Source organism: Caretta caretta, chromosome 1 (assembly GCF_965140235.1).
Source record: "Caretta caretta isolate rCarCar2 chromosome 1, rCarCar1.hap1, whole genome shotgun sequence".
In the NCBI taxonomy this organism is placed as follows: domain Eukaryota; kingdom Metazoa; phylum Chordata; order Testudines; family Cheloniidae; genus Caretta; species Caretta caretta.
This window is the reverse complement of record NC_134206.1, coordinates 307,017,676-307,037,960: the sequence shown is the minus strand read 5'-3', so window position 1 is coordinate 307,037,960 and position 20,285 is coordinate 307,017,676. Positions and strand designations below refer to the sequence as shown.

General features: G+C 45.6%; 1 protein-coding gene across 3 annotated transcripts in view; it reads right to left on the bottom strand.

Annotated features, from left to right (window-relative positions):
- The window catches only part of MET (MET proto-oncogene, receptor tyrosine kinase), a 116,358-nt gene extending 96,853 nt beyond the window's left edge, over positions 1–19,505 (bottom strand). Inside the window, exon 1 of one of the 3 annotated variants that reach the window (XM_048836141.2) lies at positions 19,423–19,505. The gene's annotated coding sequence lies outside the window, so the exon portion shown is untranslated. Of the gene's footprint in view, positions 1–17,824; positions 18,251–18,615; positions 18,924–19,422 lie in introns of those variants that run through there. The other 2 variants (XM_048836142.2, XM_048836140.2) reach the window with 2 other exon arrangements.
- Between the last annotated feature and the right edge of the window lie 780 nt (positions 19,506–20,285).

The window sequence follows — 20,285 nt, the reverse complement described above, 5'->3', positions numbered from 1 at the left end:
TGATGACTTATACATGCCTAAATTGCCTGGGACTAGCCTATCTGATGGGTCAGCTCTCTTCTGTGCAACATTGTTACAATTAGTGGAGATGGCTGAGCTGGAACTAACTTGGTTCTTGTTGGCAGGGTTTTCTCTTGAGGGTCCATCAACTACAGAATTCATTCCCACTTTCATTCTGAAAGCCCCCCAATCTGCTGACTTCAAGACCTGCTAGGGTGACCAGATTGCAAGTGTGAAAAATCGGGATGGGGGTGGGGGATAGTAGGTGCCTATATAAGAAAAAGCCCCAAATATCAGGACGGTCCCTATAAAATCAGGACATCTGGCCACCCTAGGATCATCTGCAAAGCCCATTTGTTTGGTGCAGAGTTTTGGGATGCTGAGTGGTCAGAGTGCAGGGGTGGGTTTATTTTCATGCTAAGTGTCTGGCTTTGTGTTGGATGGGATCTGCTGTCATTTTGTTTATGCTTCTCCCTCCATTTTGGATCAGTTTAAAACTCCTATCTGAGTGCCTAGCACTTGGGATAGGTGTCTATTAAATAGTAAAACTGAAATAAACAAAATATTTGCTCCTGATACTGCTTGAGCTGTGAAGAAAGACTTGAAGCCAGATAGTTCCATTAGCTAGATATCATTAGCTAGATATCTGAAAAGGCTAAAATGCACAACCAATAGTCCCAAGGGTCATTTGTAAAATGATTTTCATTTAATTTCAGACTTGTTCAGACTTACTCTTTAGGCCAAAACATGCCTAGTTTTGGAGACCTTTTTGGAGCTGGAAAGCAGGATTCCCGGAGTTTGTAAGATAAGCAAAGAAGCTGCTTCCAGACTTCAGATTATTTATCTTTCACACAAGGGTGACATGAGGATAAGTAAGTTCATGCTTGCAAAATGCTTTGAAAATATAACGTGCTAAGTATTACCACTTACAAGTAAAAACTGGAGAGTAGCCTTGGATCTGATGGCAGAGATTAGCCTTAAGCATAGTTTCTATAAAAAATATTGCATGTACAATCAATTTAAAAACTTCAACATCAAGGCCTTGATTTTATCCATTCCCACAATGAACAGGCAGGCCCAGCAGTGTTAGCTGAAGGGCTAATAAACTCTGGCCTTGCTGAACTAAACATTCCAGAGTTGAGGGCTTTCCACCAAAAGCACTCTACTTTCAGCACAGAGACTGCTTCTCAGTTGCTGGGGCAGAACAAAAGGTATTCTTTCAGGGGGCCAGGACTACTTTATATTGGACTTGGATTGCACCTATATAGGTGTGTGATGTGTTTCAGTTGCTGTTAGTCTTGATGAGGAGGATATTTTAAATAAATTCATTAATTATGAAGTCTGTTCTCTATTTGGGAGCAATGAACTAACACCTGTTAAATCCTGCCACAGACATGCCGGTGGTTATTGACTTAGAGTCCTACAAACCACAGGGATCTCTACGATTTTGCATTTATATAATTCCAAAAAGTATGGGTGAGTCCCAAATAAGGGCTTGGAATGGGCTGGTGTGGGACACTACACCGTAACAGCACCGACCCCAGATTGATAACTTGTGCTCCAGAAGCTCAGCTTTCATAAAATAAGGTTGTACCTTCACTAGAAAAAAAAAAAAGGTTTAACTAACTTGAAAGCAAAATTCTAATGAAGCCAAGGCAGTTTGTAGTTTTCACATGAGTAGGGCAAGACAAGTTAGAGACAAAGCTCCCCCTTAGGTTACGTCTACACTTAAAATGCTACAGCAGCATAGCTGCAGTTTTGCAGCTGCTGTGTTGTAGTGCTTCAGTGTAGACACTCACTCCAGTGACGGGATGGGTTCTCCCATCTCTGTAGTTAATCCACCTCCCTGAGAGGCTGTAGCTTGGTCGACAGAAGAATTCTAGTATTATCTGCACCGGAGGTTAGTTCGGCACAACTATTTCTTTCAGGGAGGTGGATTTTTCATATCCCTGAGTGACGTAGCTATGCTGATGTAAGTTTTCAGGGTAGATCAGCCCTTAGTCTTTAACTTGACCTGCTAACTTGAAAGCAAAATAAAGTGACAGGGGTAAAACTAGCGGATGCTTATTTGGTATATGTGTGTCACTTAGGACTTGATCCTGCAATGTTTACTCCTGTGAGGAATGCTTGCTCAAATAAGTAACACCATTGAATTCAATGCTTTAATAGCAGCCCCTGGTATCAGTCAGTGAACCTTATCATGTAACAAGAGTATTGACTTTTGGATCCCTGACCCAGATCATGTAACTGGGGTCAGGAAATCAAGCTGAAGTTTCTTGCTTGCACTCCTGTGAATCAGACCTTTATCCCAAGTTGGACTCCTTGTGTGACTAAGAATTACTCACTAGAATAAGGGTTCAGAATTGGGCTTTTAACTTGCACAGGATACAGCTGCCAGGGATGGGGGAGTGGCAGGTCTAAGTTACTATGCACCTGGATATTTGTAGAAAAGCCTGGGTTTGGAAGTGAGTAAACAACATGCCTGTCTGGGCAAGTGATATCCCTTTATTGTGAATGTGCCACCTTTTCCAAGTAACTAAAGGCCCAGTCTTGCAACCCTTACTCAGACAACATTCTCATTGATTCCAGTAAGAGTTTATCTGAGTAAGGACTGGAGAATTGGGCCCTTAAACATCCTAAGAGGCAGAAGAACTTTTAAGATAACAAAATCTCAATATTTCATCATTTAAAATGAGCAACCCTTAATACATGACAAACAATGAGTTGTGCAGGGCATAAGTCAAAAGGATGATAGGGAGTAAAACAATAAATCTTTAAAAATCTTACATATTGTTTAATGAAGAAATGAACTATTCTCTAATGAATGAGTGAAAAAACATATTATTTCCCAATAACATTAATTAATGGACATGGGCATTGTCTTTTTAAATATCTTTGAATTCCCAATAAATAAGGCTCTGGGTTTGTCACAGAGGTCACGGATTCCGTGACTTTCCGTGACCTCCGTGACTTCTGCAGCGGCTGGTATGCCTGGCCCGGGGGCCACCTGAGCAGCTCAGGCAGCCACCCAGGTCAGGCGCACCGGCTCTGCTGGGGCAGTCTTGGGCCCCTCCTCCCCTCAGCAGCAGGAGTTTGGGTGTGAGGGGGCTCTGGGCTGTGGGGCAGGGCGGTACTTACCTGAGGATGGGGGGAGGCTCCCTGGAAGGGCAACAGCAACTCCCCTCCCTCAGTTCCTAGCTCCACGTGCTGCCTCTGCCCGCAGGCACCACCCCCACAGTTCCCATTTGGCCGCAGTTCCCAGATAATGGGAGCTCCAGAACCGGGGTTTGGGGCAGAGTGGATGCAGCACGTGGAGCTAGGAGCTGGTGCCTGCCCCAGCCCCATCAACGCCCTCCCCCCCCGCAGCGCCCCCAGGCTGCAACTCCCGCCCTGAGCAACCGTGGGCCCCCCCCCCGGCTGTGACTCTTCCCCCCCGCCACCAGCACCTACGGCACCACCCTGGGCCACGCCCCTGCCAGCACCCACAGCACCCCCCCCCCAGGCCACGTCCTGCTCCCCAGCACCCACCACGCCCCAAGGCCACCCTCCCGAGCCGCCCACCTCCCAAGTTTTAGTCAGGTGTATATAGTAAAAGTCATGAACAGGTCACTGGTTGTGAATTTTTGTTTACTGCCTGTGACCTGTCCATGACTTTTACTAAAATTACCCGAATAAAACATAGCCTTACCTATAAATACACTGACTTGTCAGAGACTTGACTGATTGGCTTTTAGCCCCATTAATAATATGCATGCATTTCTCAGTCAATAACTTACGTTCAGAATTGAATCTGAAAAATGCTAAAGATTCACCAATAAGTAGTAGGAAAACAGGTCTCTTATTCTTCAGCTATCTCTTACTGTTTAGTGTTGTTTCCTGAAAGAGGTTTTGTACTGTAGAAACAATTAACTTGTATTAGCTTCTGTTGTAGCCAGAAGGACCTTCAAGCCAAACATTGCTCTCAGATAAGCAGGAAGAACTCCCACCAAAGCCAATGGAAGTTGTGTGTGCTTATCTGAAGGCAGTTTGGCCTAACTTATATTTAGTTTGAAAGTAGTGTGGTGTTACTTTCCGAAAAATACGTTTTTGAAAGCATGTTAAGCAAAAAAAATCCTCAGTTTAAAAAAAAAAAAAGAGCTATTTTCTCTGGAAGCAGCAAACATGACACTGAACTACTCACAAGCAGATTTTATCATAAGAGCTTAAGGTTTATGAAACAAAATCATGTGATTAATCTTCTAAACACATTCTCAGAAAAACTGAAATGACACAGATTCACAAGGAATTAGTAGTCCTTCAGACAGATAATGACCCAGCACCATGTTATCACTTTCCCATCCTGAAGAAGAAACAGGCAGTTCAGCCCCACAAAGCAGCTGAACTTCTGAAGAATTTGGATTCACATGTGATATATGGAGATCAATCTGAGGGTTATACACCTCCATGCTGACTTCCAGCTTTCCAGACTCCTCTGAGGATGAAGCCTACAAAACCTACAGAATGGAGGGGAAAACCCAGTAAGCTACTGCCAGTAACTTACCCATAAAAGTTCCAACTTATTGACTGGGGATTGGGGGGTGGGGACGGTGCTGCGTCTATGATCTTCCTTCTCCTCCCCCTGACACATATCCAGCAATTTGCCACCTCCCTGCACACAAGATCCTGACCCTTAAGGAGTAATCCTATAGAGTTTGAGAGACATGAAACCCATGAGGTTCCATGGAATTGAATAGAAAGTGTTAACCATAGTACAGCGTGTGGCGGGGTTGTTTTGTTTTGTTTTCAATCTATAGAACTCTATAGCAAAAATATAACTCGCTATTAAATTCTATAAGGACCACTCAAAGAACCTATAGAAAGGTTCTAATTTAATATTAAATTCTATAGGATTTTTCCATAAGGGAAGCCTGGTTGGAGACCTCAAAGAGGGACTTTGGTGGAGTCAGGAGAAGGGAGGAGCAATGTTGCAGAGCTGGGCCTCCCCAGGCAAGGAACTGCTTGATCCTTAGACCCTCCACTCACAGAATTGGAGAGTATAACATAGCTCCAAGAAATGTCACTGTACTATGTTTCCCTGCCCATCTTATTTGTAGAGCAAATGCAGGCAACGCCAGGCAAAATGGTCACAGGTAAATTTTTTATTCAGATTTGAAACTGCTTGGTAAACACTAAATACTTAGGGCTGCCAACTTTCTATTGCTGAAAACCAAACACCCTTCTCCAAGGCCCCGGCCCCCACTCACTCCATCCCCCTTCCCTCTGTCGCTCGCTCTCCCCCACTCTTGCTCGGTCGCTCATTTTCACCAGGCTGGGGCAGGAGCTTGCGTTGCAGGAGGGGGCTCTGGGCTGGGGAGTGTGGCCGAGGGATTTGGAGTGTAGGAGGGGACTCCGGGCTGAGGCAGGGGATTCTGGTGTGGGAGGGGTGAGGGCTCTGTCTGGGGGTACAGGCTCTGGTGTGGGGCTGGGGATGAGGGGTTTGGGGTGCAGGAGGGGACTCTGGGCTGGGGCCAAGGAGTTGGGGTGTGGGAGGGGTGCTGGGAGGGAGTTTGGATGTGGGAGGGGGCTCAGGGTGGGACAGGGAGTTGGGGCGTGGAAGGGGGTTCAGGCTCCAGGTGGTGCTTAACTCAGGTGCCTCCTAGAAGCGGCCGGCATGTCCCTCAAGTTCCTAGGTGCAGGCGTGGCCATGGGGTCTCTGTGTGCTGCCACCATCTGCAGGTGCCGCCCCCGCAGTTCCCATTGTCTGTGGTTCCCAGCCAATGGGAGCTGCAGAGCTGGCACTCAGGGTGGGGACAGTGCACGGAACCCCCTGACCACCCCTCAGCTGGAGGGACATGTCACTGCTTCCGATAGCTGCGCGGAGCCGGGTAGGGATGGGACCTTGCCTGCCCTGCTGCGCTGCCAACCAGGCTTTTAACGACCTGATCAGCAGTGCTGACTGGAGCCGCTAGGGTCCTTTTTGACTGGGTACTTGGTTGAAAACCGGATGCCTGGCAACCCTATAAATACTGGAATTAGAAAAAATGGGGTCAAGGTGTAAATGAGGGCTCTAGCCTGCTCTCAGGACACATGCAACACTCCTATTGAAGTTGGTGGGAGTTTTACCTGAGTTTGGAGAGTAGATGGGGTCCTAAATTTGGCAGATGTAGCCCATGTACCGATAAGCTGAGCATGTTGATTTAGTAAACTGGAGCAGCGTGTATGCAAACAAGGACACATTTTATTCTGATGCAACACTCTGTCCTTGCGCATTTGCCCAAAGGTAGTGGCAGACCACATTGGCAAGTTTGCCCTCATCAGAAGGGTTAACCAATAATCAAGATAACCATTATGAACAATCAGTTACTATGGGCCACGTTCTGTCCTTAAATTCACATGGGCATTTCCCAGTTACTTCAGTAGGAGCTAAGCACATTTCCAAGGCAAAATCTGGCCTTATAGTCTCTGGTAGTAGGAGGTCTATTGGATTTCAAAGTCCGCAATGTTGCAATGAGCTTTAGATAGACCGACTCCTGGGTATCCCAAGCCTGCATGGTATGCAAGTATGCATGATGCCTGTGAAGGGCTCATTAAAAGACCAGGGCCCTATTTTGTAAGCACTAAATGTACATAAACAATATTAATGTTTGATTGTATTAGTTTTAAACCACCGTTTTTGGGACATCTGGAAGGATGATACCTATGGCACCACCAAACACAAAGCATTAATTACAACCAACTTTCTTTCAAGAAGATACAGAACTCTGGTTTTTAGGAAAAAATGCAAAGAATCTAAAGATTTTAAACAAGGGATTTGCATCATAGTATTATGTAGTATTTAAAATTAAAATCCACTTAGAATTTGCCAGGAAGCCTGAATACTAGTCCAGTAATTCATTTATCATTTTCAATAACATTTTGGAGAGGTAATTAATCGACTTATGACATATATTCAAGTACTGTCACCTTTCATTGTCTTTAATTAAACTCTCCATCTGGTATTTATCATGTTCTCTAAACTGATTTACAGAAACTAATTTTTTGGGAGGTGGGGGTACAAGTTATATAAAAATATATGTGGTAACTGTGTTTTTCAAAGCAGAGATTCTAGTTCTGCTTCAGAGAAATATCAAGTCTTAAATATATAGGGGTAAATTCTGCTCTCATCTACACCAGCATAAATCTGGAATAAACTGAAGTCTGTGGTTTTACTCCAGATTTACACCAGTGTGAGTGCAAAAATGTGTTCCTCTACAGATACAGGATTTTATTACACTTACTGTAAAATCTACAAACAGGCCAAGCCACAAACTTCAGATCCAGGTGGGGGTATTTAGATTTAGGCTTTTCCATGTTTTCACCATAAAAATAAGGGCCAGTATCAAAGTTTTGATCCTGATTCATCTCCAAGTATTCCTGCATTTTGGGCCTGTTCTGCCCAATTTGGGATGGGTGGTCAGCCTAACTGTAACAGGTTGTTGTTCTCACTGACCATTTATTAGACCTGGGCAGAAAATGTTTTGTTTCCATAATCTTTTTTTTTTTTTGAGAAAACTGCTGTTTTCCATGGAAGCTTCCATTTTGACAACAACAAAAAAAAAGAATTTTTTTCTCAACAGAGAAATATTTCAAATGAAAAAATTCATCAAGCTCTGCTATTTCTATTGCAGACTGCATCCCCATTGTGCTATGTACTGTACAAACACAGGCAAAGCATTGGGGTGAAATCCAGAGTCCACTAAAGTCAATGGCAAAACTCACACTGACTTCAATGGGGCCAGATTTCACTCATGAGTCCTGTGCCACAAAAGTTACAATTTGAGGGTCAGATTGTGCCTGGCTCCTAACATGGCCACATAGGGCAGTAAGGAGAAGTAAGTTTCTGTGGCCATGTTACAGATCCCTGCACTGTGGGTTTGGGCATGGAGGCGGAAAAGAGCAGGGACTATTCCTCTTGTACTTCTCACTTCAAGTAGGCCCCTCTTCCTCAAGGCACTAGCCAGCAGAACTGAGCTGGTCCAAAAGAGAAGGAACATACAGCTGGCAAAGGGCTATAGTGAATGACTTCTCCACAGGAGCTGTCATAAATATAATGGGAAGGGTAAACACCTTTAAATCCCTCCTGGCCAGAGGAAAAACCCTTTCACCTGTAAAGGATTAAGAAGCTAAGATAACCTTGCTGGCACCTGACCAAAATGACCAATGAGGAGACAAGATACTTTCAAAGCTGGAATGGGGGGAAACAAAGGGTCCTGTCTGTCTGTGTGATGCTTTTGCTGGGACCAGAGCAGGAATGCAGGTCAGAACTCCTGTAAAGAGTTAGTAAGCAATCTAGTTAGATATGCGTTAGATTCTGTTTTGTTTAAATGGCTGATAAAATAAGTTGTGCTGAATGGAATGTATATTCCTGTTTTTGTATCTTTTTGTAACTTAAGGTTTTGCCTAGAGGGATTCTCTATGTTTTGAATCTGATTACCCTGTAAGGTATTTACCATCCTGATTTTACAGAGGTGATTCTTTTACTCTTTTTCTTCAATTAATATTCTTCTTTTAAGAACCTGATTGCTTTTCCTTGTTCTTAAGATCCAAGGATTTGGGTCTGTGTTCACCTGTGCAAATTGGTGAGGATTTTTATCAGGCCTTCCCCAGGAAAGGGGGTGTAGTGCTTTTGGGGGGAGACATTTCCAAGTGGGCACTTCTCCTGTTCTTTGTGTAACACTTTGGTGGTGGCAGCTTTTAACCTAAGCTGATAAGAATAAGCTTAGGAGGTCTTTCATGCAGGTCCCCACATCTGTACCCTAGAGTTCAGAGTGGGGAAGGAACCTTGACAGGAGCAAAGTGGTGGGAGCCAGGAAGAAATTGTGACTTCCTCCCGGAGGCTCCTCCTAAGGCAGCACAGCTTTGTTCTGCTGCATACACTGTGCAAAGCTTCAGTCTAGCCCTAAAACAATTGACATATGGGGGAGAGGTGAGGGAAGAGGGATGCATTCAAATGCATACAATGTTAATATATATTTGCAATTTTTAAAATTGTTTTTATGGGTTGGATTAAACCTTGTTGCAACAGCTGTCTTTCATTTAAAGTAGTGGTAAGAAACCATTCAGCTCCTTTATGGAACCAGCTAGCCAGGGGTGAAAGTAACTTAAAGGACTTACCGGTATGCTGGAGTCCTGAGGGGGGCATGGCCTCAACTGGAAGAGGCATGGCCTCAACCATAAGAGGTGGAGCCTTTAAATCAAGATTTAAAGGCCCTCGGGCTCTGGCTGTGACTGGGAGCCCCAGGTCCTTTAAATCACCCCGGAGCTACCAGCTGCAGAGGCAGCTGAGAGCCCCGGAGCTTAGGGGAGAATTAAAGGGCCCTGGGCTCCGGCCGCTGTGGTGCTCTGGGCCCTTTAAATCACTGCAGGAGCCCTGCTGCTGCTACCCCGGGGCTCCAGCAGCGGGGCTTGGTGGCGCTTTAAAGGGCCCCGGGCTCCCCACAGTGGCAGGAGCACCGGACCCTTTAAATCCCCGTCCGAGCCTGGCTGCCAGAGCCCCGGTGTAACGGCAGCAGGGCTCTGGTGGTGATTTAAAGGGCCAGGGGCTCCCACAGCGGCTAGAGCCCCGGGCCCTTTAAATCAGTGCCGGGGAAGCCGTTCCAGTCTGGCACAGCACGCCGGCTCTTGCCAGTACGCTGTACTGGACCGGACCAGCTTACTTTCACCTCTGCAGCTAGATGAAACAGCACCAGCCTTCACCCAAAAAAAGGCATATGCAAAGCACATGGAGACAGAGGGGGTTTACTGGGTATTGTTCTACTAACTGGGCATATGTGTGCAAGAGAGAGAGCAGCAAAAAAATCCACCACAGAAGCAGACCAAGAGAAGAAGCAGAAAGCCAAAGACAATACAGCCTGGACAAACACTGGGAGAGTGGCCCTGAGAAAAAAAGCCTAGAGAGAGCTTTTGCAAATGAGTGTTGGCTGAAAGAGGCTTGGAACTGCAAGCAAAGAACTCTATTCTGTTTGATTCCTACTGTGTCCAGGGAAACAGAACTTTGTATATCCTGACTCCAACAATCTCTCCTATTTCTATTAGCCAAGATGGTCAGGGATGCAACTCCTTGTTCTGGGTATCTCTAGCCTTTGATTGCCAGAAGCTGGGAATGGACAACAGGAGACACATCACTCTGATTGCCTATTCTGTTCATTCCCTCTGAAGCACCTGGCACTGGTATATTGGGCTACATAGACAATTGGTCTGAGCCACTATTGCCATTCTTATGTCCTCCTAACAGAAACAACTTATAGGACCCCAAATTTTGGCAACTGCTTTGGTCAAAAGGAGATAATGCTTTTATACATAAAAGTAAGTGGCAGCTATCGCCATCTGCCTCTCAGCTCAGCCAGGATTAAACTGGCTGATTTCTTAGAGGCATCTCAGTGTTAAATAAAGATATAAAAGAATAGAGGGTGATAGCTTATATATTACCTCTCAAAAGATATGAAGCAGCTGCTGCACATTGGGTAAAATACATATTTAGAGATATTTTACACAGATACATATTTCCCAACATTATGTCTTAATTTATTATAAAGAAAAAATTACAACTAATTATTGACCCACAAAAGCCCTAACTATCGGAGCCAATGGGGCTCAGTGGTGGAGGGGTTGCCCAAAATTCTCAGCCCTGAATCAGAGATGTTGGACCCAGTCCTGCAAACCACTTCCTAGTGAGCAAAAATGAATGAGTAAAAGTAAAGTTTTAACCTTTCTGCTCTAACAGAGTCAACGAGTCATTAGGGGAGAACTGTGGTAAGGAGAAAGCAGACCAAGACAGCCTCTGGACTAGAGCCCTGTGCGGGACTATTTTTTTAATCCTGCTCCTGCCCTGCCCTGCAATACCCACTCCCATCCGCTCCTGCATTGTCATCCCGTTCCCACCTGCAAAAACATTAGATCCCGCAAGAGAGACAGATTCCTCATACACGAAATTCAGACACAATTTTTACCATTAAAAGAATAAAAAATACTTTGGCTCCTGTTATAACAGACATCAAATCTCTTTCTATCCCTCACTTAAATTTAAGTATTAAAACCATTGTTGTTTTTAAAAAAATAAAAACTTGCTTTACATTGTTAAAATTCTATTTATGACAAACTGACAAGAGATTTGATGTTTTCCCACAAATTAACACAATTGGGGGGGTTTTCGCTCATCAAATCCTGCCGCAACAAAGTACATTTTACCTGCTCCTGCTATTATGGCAGTGGGCGGGATCCTATGTATCATTAGTATTTGTCTTCAGTCAAAAGCTACACGTGTGGGAAATGAGAAACTTACAATGTGTTACCGTATCAATAAAAGATAGCCACATAAATCTGTCTTGATTTACACCTGTGCAACCTTAATAAGTAAGCTCAGTCAGGTTGCAGGAGTGTAACCAAGGGCATAATTTGGTCCCTATACTTTGTCATCAGCTCCAAATGCACAGTTATTTTGTAAAATATCCTGTCCAAAAAAGTAAGCTCATGGGATAGCTTGTAACTACCATTTTGGATTACGAAGAAAAGTTTGGTCAACACACAGGGGAAGGTTTAGTTCCAGCAAACACACACAAACAGGAAATCTCTCCACAGTAAGAAGGTGTTTTTCTTTACACAATAGAATTTAAAGATGTGTCATCATGTAGTTTAAAACAAAAATGGCCATTGCTAAGTAAGTTCACCCTTTCCAGTAGGTTATGAGTATACCAGACTTACAGTACATTTCAAAACCTGTTAGAACTTGCATGGATGGCATACAAACACAAACAAATGAAACCTGTCTTAGTCTGTGCATGGTTTTTAATCAGTAAGCATGTCAAGCTTTGGGGGGAAAATCAATTTTCAGAAGGCAAATGGTAACAACTGCAGATTTAATCAAATTGCATCTGCAATCTTTTGCTATTTTCTATATGTTTGAAATGAAGTAGCTCTGTGGTAAAAAATGAATTTCAATTAATGTCATATATTTAGTTATATGCCTTATTTTTTTAAATTTATCAAGCTAGATCACTGATCCTTAGCAGAAATTATGCCAGCACATGTCAAAAGAAGTTGGATGCTGTTTAGTAGGAGAAGCATTAATATGAAGGAGCTATAGTAGAGAAGAGTGACTAAGGATATGAATCCTTATTTGTACCTTACCATACAGGAAGAAAAATTATGCAGACATAGCTCATAAGACAAGAATTGCAGCTGTGGCATACACAACAGAATGCCGCTGGGGATCAAATACCACAATGATGGGCATGGTATAAGAAACTGAATAAAATAGTAATTCTTTGAAGGCACAGCATTTAAGTATTTTTCATTTCACATAAGGTTTCATCTGAATTTGATGAATTCCAGGATTGCCTCCCCTACAAAAAAAAATCTATTTCATCTTGATTTCCCTAGGGCTAGTAAGTAGAAGAAGCTGTATCATACAACTGTAAAACACACTTCAAAGACTCTCTGTTGAAGTTCTTCTGCAACTATTATATATTGCAGCAGTTCTCAAACTGTGGGTCGGGACCCCAAAGTGGGTCGGCACCACATTTTAGTGGGGTTGCCAGCGCTGGCTTAGACTTGCTGGGACCCCGGGCCAAAGCTGAAGCCCGAGCCCCACCACCTGGGGCCAAAGACTGAGGGCTTCAGCCTTGGGTGATGGGGCTTAAGTTACAGGCCCCCTGCCTGGGGCTGAAGCCCTTTGGCTTCAGTTTTGTCCCCCTCCTCCCTGCCTGCACAGGGTGGAGGTGCTCAAGCTTTGGCACCCCCAACCTGGGCCCTGGGGCTCAGGTGGGCTCTGGCTTCGTTTCCCCCCTCCTGGGATTGTGTAGTAATTTTTGTTGTCAGAAGGCGGTTGCGGTGCAATGAAATTTGAGAACACCAGATATCGGTATGTTATGAAAACCATTGTTACTGAAATCTTCTAGCAAAATTGTACACCACCTACTCTTCGGAGAACTCTGTGCCAAAAAATTAAAAATTCTGCGCACAATATTTTAAAATTCTGCAAAATTCTTCATTTTTTTTGGTCAAAATAATGCAATATAATCCAGCTGGTTTCAATTATTTTTGTAATTTATTTAAAACTACAGTACAATGGATGGAAAATGGGACTGGGGAGCATTGGAGGAAATCACCAAACCCCCTCTGCCTAATAGTAGTGTAGCTAGTATTTGACGGTTTACTTCAAGTTATTAGTCAACAAATATATGCATCCATATGCTTAGTGTTACATCTTAGGCAAATGAAGAGCAAGTGGGGGCTGGGGACTCAGACTCACAATTTATACTGGCTACTGACCATCTCCAAAAAAGATTAATAGCAAACAGTTCATGGAGCACATTTTGATAGGAAATTTTTTCAGTCCAAAAATTTAGACCAGTTCTAATCACTAAAGCACCATAAGCATTTATAAGGCCATACTGTCCTTTACAATACGGCTCCTTTACATCACTCTGGCAATGTAAAAGGAGTGTAAAATGTAGATGTAAAATGTAAAAATGTTTACACCTGTTTTATACTCCTGGGGGAATTCAATAAGAACAATGGGAACAATTCACTAAGCAGGCAGGCTGCTACATTCTCCTCTGCCTGACGGAACAGAATCTGCCCCGCGTCTCCCTCTTCAGAAACACCCCAAAGCCCTGCCCCTCCATGCCAAGCACACCACAACAGCAGTTGAGAGAGACAGAGTCTCTCTCACACATGCATGACTACTCAGACCACCACCCGCCCTGAGTGGTGATTTACATCTCTATTGGCTGCTGTGGGTGCCCAAACCGACCTGCTTGCACTGTTGGGAAATGGGCGCATGACCATTCTTGTGGTTTCCCTTTGCTTCCCCGTCAGAAGTCATTTTTCTGCTGGGAAGCAAAGAAATCTGCAGGGGGCATGAATTCTGCGCATGTGCAGTGATGCAGAATTCCCCCAGGAGTAACTACTGAGTGCCCCAAATTCTCTTGCTTCAGTTTCATGTCTCAACCCAAATATCTGTGCAAACAGTACCCACCTGATTCAAAGCCCCTTGGAGTCAACAGGATAGACTGCAATGGGCTTTGTATCAGGCACTATCTGATCACATCAGGTAGCATAACAATATAATTGTGTAGTTTAAAAACAAAACAAGAAATGGCCCTCGATCTCCTTGAGCAAAATTCATCCTTAAAACAACACCTTTTCCCTCACAGGCATTACATCCTGGATGAATCTGGCCCAATAACTTTACCTTTTTTTTTTCTCCCATATTTAAAATTGCAGGAAAAATGCTCTATCTTCCTGTACAACATAATAATATTCCTGAAGGCAAATAGCTTGGCAATTTGGGAGATTTGTTAATGTTAAAGGAAACAAGTTAGCACACATACCATGTGTATGAATGCCTTTAGAAATTAGATTGCAACCCTGATTTGATTTCCTAAAAGGTATTTGAAACAAGGAAAGCAACACAAGGTCAGCGATTCTAAGAGTAATGAGAATTTGTGGGATTTCAAACAGCTCTACATGAAACAGGCCTGATGTTCTGGGGAAAAGAGGTCACCTAATTATTCCTTTCTTTAAGGCCCTGTCTACACTACTTTTCCCCTGGGTGAAAAAACTGTTTTAAAGATGGTTTCTGCTAACATGCCTGTGTTAGCTGCTGTGGATGAGGTATAGATTTGTTAAAACCATTGCTAAGATAAATACATTCTTCAGAAAGAAAGCCCAACAAAACAGAACCTGATGGTTTGGCTGCACAGTGGGGGATGGGCAGCCCATGCAGATCAATACTTTACATTGTGGTCAGCTCATCTCCACAGTGGCTCACCCCATAGAAGTACGTGGGAGTGGAGAGGTTTGGGTAGACTAGGGAACTAGAAAGAGCATGGCTAGAATCTGCATATTGTGAATTCAATGGCTACACACTCTATAAAGGAGGCAATCATAGACAAGATGCACAAGATGATGCCTCCACTGATTGGTAATGGGCTGTTAAACATTCGGTCTTTGTGCCAATGCTTTAAATGCCGCCCAAAGAGGTAATGACCATAAGTGTGGGAAACCTGGTCACATGGTTTTCATGTACTAAAGCTAGGGGAGCTGGTTTGCAGACAACAAAACCCATATGTGTTTGTTCAGAGTGACAGGTGGCAAATATCCCTGAGAATTCCCCGCTCTCTTCCCTCCCCGCCAACACACCTTGGAATTGGGATCCTTAAGGCTCCTTGGGGCCAGTGTTTCATGTCTTGGTCCTGGGATCTTCAGAGGATACCAGGTGACTGCTCTTTTATCTCTCCATTTTATCATTGGTATTATTAATATTTATTATGTGTATTACTATTGAGCCCAGAGATCCCAGGCAGGATCCCATTGTGCTAGGTACTGTACAAACATGTGAAAACACTGCATCTGTCCCAATGTGCTCTCTTAAGTGAGTAGAGTTAAGATAGGTGCCTACTACAAAGGGGTCCTGGGTCCTGAGAGAGACCTCAGAATTCCTTGTGTGGACACTGCCCTGGAGTCTGCACTGTAGCTAGGGAAGCCCTGATTTCTGAGGTATCTTTCAGGCGTCAGGTTCCCTTGGCTGCTGTGGAGTCAGGCATGTTTACAGCTACACAGCTGCCAGTTGGATGGGGTAAGCTCCAGAATGTCTTTACTCTGATTTGGAGTCCAGCAGACCAAAGAGGCCATCCCCTTTCCCCTCTGAGATAAACAATGTGGAGCAGCCACCTGGAGGATCACAGAAGGATGAGGAAAAGCCACTTGGCCCCCCAACAGCACTGGACAAAGCAGAAGGGGGTTGCAGGTCACCATGCAAGCCCCCAGAAGATTACAAATGAAGGAGGGGTCTCAGAGCCAGTAGGGAGGGGGAAAGAGGATGTTAGGGACTTGTAGACTTGATGAGGTAAGAGGCCAAAATTTGCTAACCATTCTTTATTCATGAACCTCTCAATGAACCTGTGCTAAGTTTTGGGTTTCTAATTGACTTAGGCCTTAATTACTCTGTTTCCCATTGCATTATCATCAACTGTAAGCCATAGGCTGGCTTCAGAACGACCTTTGTAAAGAAAGCAACCCTCTAACAAGAACATCTGCAGTTGTGTCTCAAGAGAAACAAGTGTTATGGAATGGTCATAAATTCTGAAAAACACTAAGACAAAAGACAAGACAAAACTTCTGCAACCCTCTGGAAATAGATTTTGATGTGAATTTAAAAACGATTGTTGTACATAACTAATTTGGTGTATTTACCTTTCTTCAAATTATCAATTGTGTACTAAAAGACCTGTATTACAAATTATCTATGGCTACAGAAGGTTTAAGGAGGTAATGGGTGCAAAGGACAATGAGATAGTTAATCTCTCAGGTTATTTTGTTTTTAATGTGTGACTCTTGCAAAACAGCAGCGTTGTGGTCTTTATTGGATAACACACTGTAAATATTAGCTGCAAATATTTAAACAGCTCTTATAGAGAAGTGAGACGTTTTGTACCTTGCCTAAGTATGAGTTTGTGCCTTTTGAATCTCAAAAATGATTCCCACCTAATTCTGCTTGCCAGCAATGCAAAAGGACATTTTGAATGAGATATATCAAAAGCAAATGAATTACCACCACATGCAAAGGTTTTTTGGGAAACCTGAAAACATCCATACATTGCAGCTTCTCAAAGTAAATCCTGTAGATTATAAATGCAACAACTCCCAATGAACTGCACAGATATTAAAGTATTTGTACTATTTAAATATTCAACATTTTAGGGGATGAGGATTAACCTAAATATTTACAGTTTCTAGAACATACATAAATATTTATAAAGAAGAGACCATCTAACTTAATGTTGATATGGGCACAGTACTAAAGTTTCATTACAGAGTGTAAATTATTCCTAATCGTGGACAAATTTAATCTTTAAAATAAAAAATCTACAATACAACAGCAAGAAATATTTTAAATACACCAGATCTGTAAAGTACATACTCTGGTAATTTGGAAGATAGTATACTTTAAAAAAACAAAACAAAAAAGCATTTAACTTGATGTAAGCCTGACTGACTATGCAAGAATTTATCAGTAGCCAAATATTTAAAACACATTTTTTTTCTAAAATGAACTTTCAAGTTAAATTTGACAAAACCATCTGAATAACCCAAAGCCTTTGACTTCATTTACATTTCTGCACCTCTTACCCCCCAAACAGCACAGCTAACGGTCCATATGATCATTGCAAATAGACAGTCACAAAGAGAAAGTGTAATAGTTGACAAGAAAAATAGTACACAAGATGCATGTTAAAAACAACATATGTACGGTAGGTGGATGGCTCCATGTGAAATACAAGCCTAAATATTGTGTTATACAATGTGATGCTTCTTACAACATTTCTAGAGAGAGTGCTTTGTAAGTGTGGCATTTTCTTTCTAATGCCCTTTGGAACAATTACCCTCGTAGTAACTGACTAGGATATCTTAAAAATGAAAAAAGTATATAGATAATCATCTGATGAAAGTTTAGAAGAACTGACATGATTCTGTCAAAATTAGACTCTCTGACGCTCCTCACACAGAGGAGGGTGGTAAAGGGTTTTATTATTACATCTCAAACCCAGGAAGTTTCCAGCTGCTAAAGCAGCGATTGCTGTAAAATAAAACACTAATGCAGAAGACACCAGAGTGGAGTTCGCAAAAAGAAAAGGAGTACTTGTGGCACCTTAGAGACTAACCAATTTATTTGAGCATGAGCTTTCGTGAGCTACAGCTCACTTCATCAGATGCATACCGAGTTGACGTTTCCCTTGGTCGGAATTAATCTGACCCCCTTAACTGACTCCCACGCCAGGGCAGTGCAGCATGCATACAGTACCTGTCTCTGCTAAAGCCAAAAACGCGGTATTCCCGCTGGGGTCCCCTCTAGGGGTTTCTAGCCGGACACCAACGCTTCCCGCTACATTCCCAAGCAGCGGGGTCATCTCATTGGGAACGGGTGAGGGCAGAAGCCGCCCGGGAGGCGCAGCGCGAAGGAGGCCAGCAGAGATGCACGTGCACCTGCAGGCAGGGCGAGGCGATCCCCTTTCAGCGCTGGAGGGTGCGGGGGCTCCTCGCGGCTCCTGCGCCGCTTGGCCGCTTCCCCGTCGCGGCCGTGAGGCTGAGTCAGACGGCGGTGGTTCCAGAGTGGATGACTGTAAGCGCCGCACACGCACACACACTTCATTCACCTTCCCGCCTCCGCCGTCGGCGGAGTCACTCACTCCTGAATCATGCAGGCTCGCTCTCCTTGCGGTCGCCCGGAGAACTCCCCCTGACTCAGCCCCAGGAGCGCGCGGCCCGTCCCACTGCCCCGATCTCTCCCGCCTGCTGCCCCCGCGCTTACTGACAGCTACAAGTGCGCTAACCCCTCCTCCCCGCCCCCAGGCCGCGGGCTCCAGTCCGCGGCCACAGCCAACGGGATCGATTCGGTTTCGCACGAGTTTGGGGCCAGATCCTCCAGTCCTCGCTCAGGCTGAGAACGGCGGGATCTGGCCCCTTCCCCGCCCCCGGGGCACTGAGGCTCCAGCTCGCGGATGGGGGAATCCCCCTCCTGCAACGGGGGGGCTGAGCACTGACCCAGGCGCCGGGTGGCTGGACAGGCCGGTCCCCGGCGCTCTCCGTTTGTACCTTGAGCGGGCGGGGAAGCCGAGGCAGCTGCTCCGCATCTGGGTCCCCGACTCCCGCGCTGCACTCCCGCCAGCTGGAGGCAACGTCGCTGCTGGGGGGTGGGCGCCGCCCTGCTGCTCCCCAAGGCACCTGGAGGCGCCGGTCACTCTGGCGCTGCGCACTTCCCTCGGCGCCTCTGCCGCTCCTGTGGCGGCTCCCAGCGGTAAATCAGCGGGTGGCCTCGGCTCCCCCGCCTCGCCCCGCGCGGTCCTGACCTGGCCGTGACTCACCGCCTGCCTCGCAGGGGCCCGGGAGCGCGGAGGAAGCGGCCCTTCCCCCTCTCCCGGGGAGGTGGGGGGGGGGCGGCGCTGCTCACGTGGAGAGCCCCCCGGCCCCTCAGCTCCGTCCCCCGCGCCCCAACTTTCCAGCTGAAAAGGGGGAGTTTCCTGCGACGCTCCCCTCAACCAGTTGGGTCAGCAGCCCAGGGACTAAGCCCAGGCGGGCTCCGAGCTGCGGCCGGGGGCCGAGGCCGGCTGCTGAGCGGAGCCGGGGCTGCCGCGCGGAGCCGGGGCTGCCGCGCAGCGACGAGCCCGACTCAGCGGGGACAACAAGCGAGGCATTGGCTCGGGGAGCGGGCAATGGGGATCTGGGAGGGGATCCAAACTTGGCCAGCCCCGCAGAGCCCCAGTGGCCTTTTGGGCCCTGCCACCCATCGCGATTCCCCTCCACCTTTGCCGCTGTTTGCCTCTCCCTCGTTGTGTAACTGCCCCCAAGCAAACTCCGGGGGACCCGGACTTCCCCCGAAGTGCCACGCACGGCCCAGAGTACCTTGGAAAGACCGCAACTGCCTCCCCTCTCCGCATCCCTAACCGCCCCGAGCCTGCTCCCAGCGGCAGCTGCAGAGCCCCACTGAACTCCTTGATCTGGATCCTGCAAGCGCACCGGGAGAGGCTTGCCAGATCCAGCCCTTAGGTGGTTCCTCTAAGGCCGGAAGACAAAACGTGTTCAGACAGAGGTGGGCTATTTATGCTGCTTTCAGAAAACATCGGATTTAAAAGCAGATTTTCTCCCCTGTGTTACTACCTGAGAGTATTGGTACCTGAAGAAATATTAACTTCTCATCCAGCAACTCAGTGGCAGTGGCCCGGCCATGCTGGCCGAGCTACAGCACAAACCGGGCTGTCCTGAGAAGGGGAATTGGTCCATAGTCTCTCCACCGGCAGTGTCAGAGGTGGGAATTGTATTGTGAACATCTGTCCTCTAGGAAATGGATTTAAATAATCCCATATAGATAATTAAATAGCCATCTATCAGTAAAGGTGCCTCTGTGAGTCGCAAGGGATACTAAGTGCTCAGATACGAAGTACTGGGGATTTATCTTCACAACACCTCTGTAAGGTAGGTATCCTCTCCATTTTTACAGATCAGAAACTGAGGCACTGTCTGAGGGTATGTCTACACAGCAATGTAAGCCCGTGGTTTGAACTCACTCTCAAGCCTAACCCCCCTTCCCATCTACACACAAATTGTGCTAACCCAGGTTTCCGAGTCCACAGGAGTAGAGGGGCTGAGCCTGAGTGAAGCCGGGATCCAGGCTTCATGCCTTATGGCTTTGCACTGGAGACACAGCCCCACTGGATTTGTGCTCTGGGAGTCTGCCAGAAGTATTCCATATTCCCATAGACTGACTT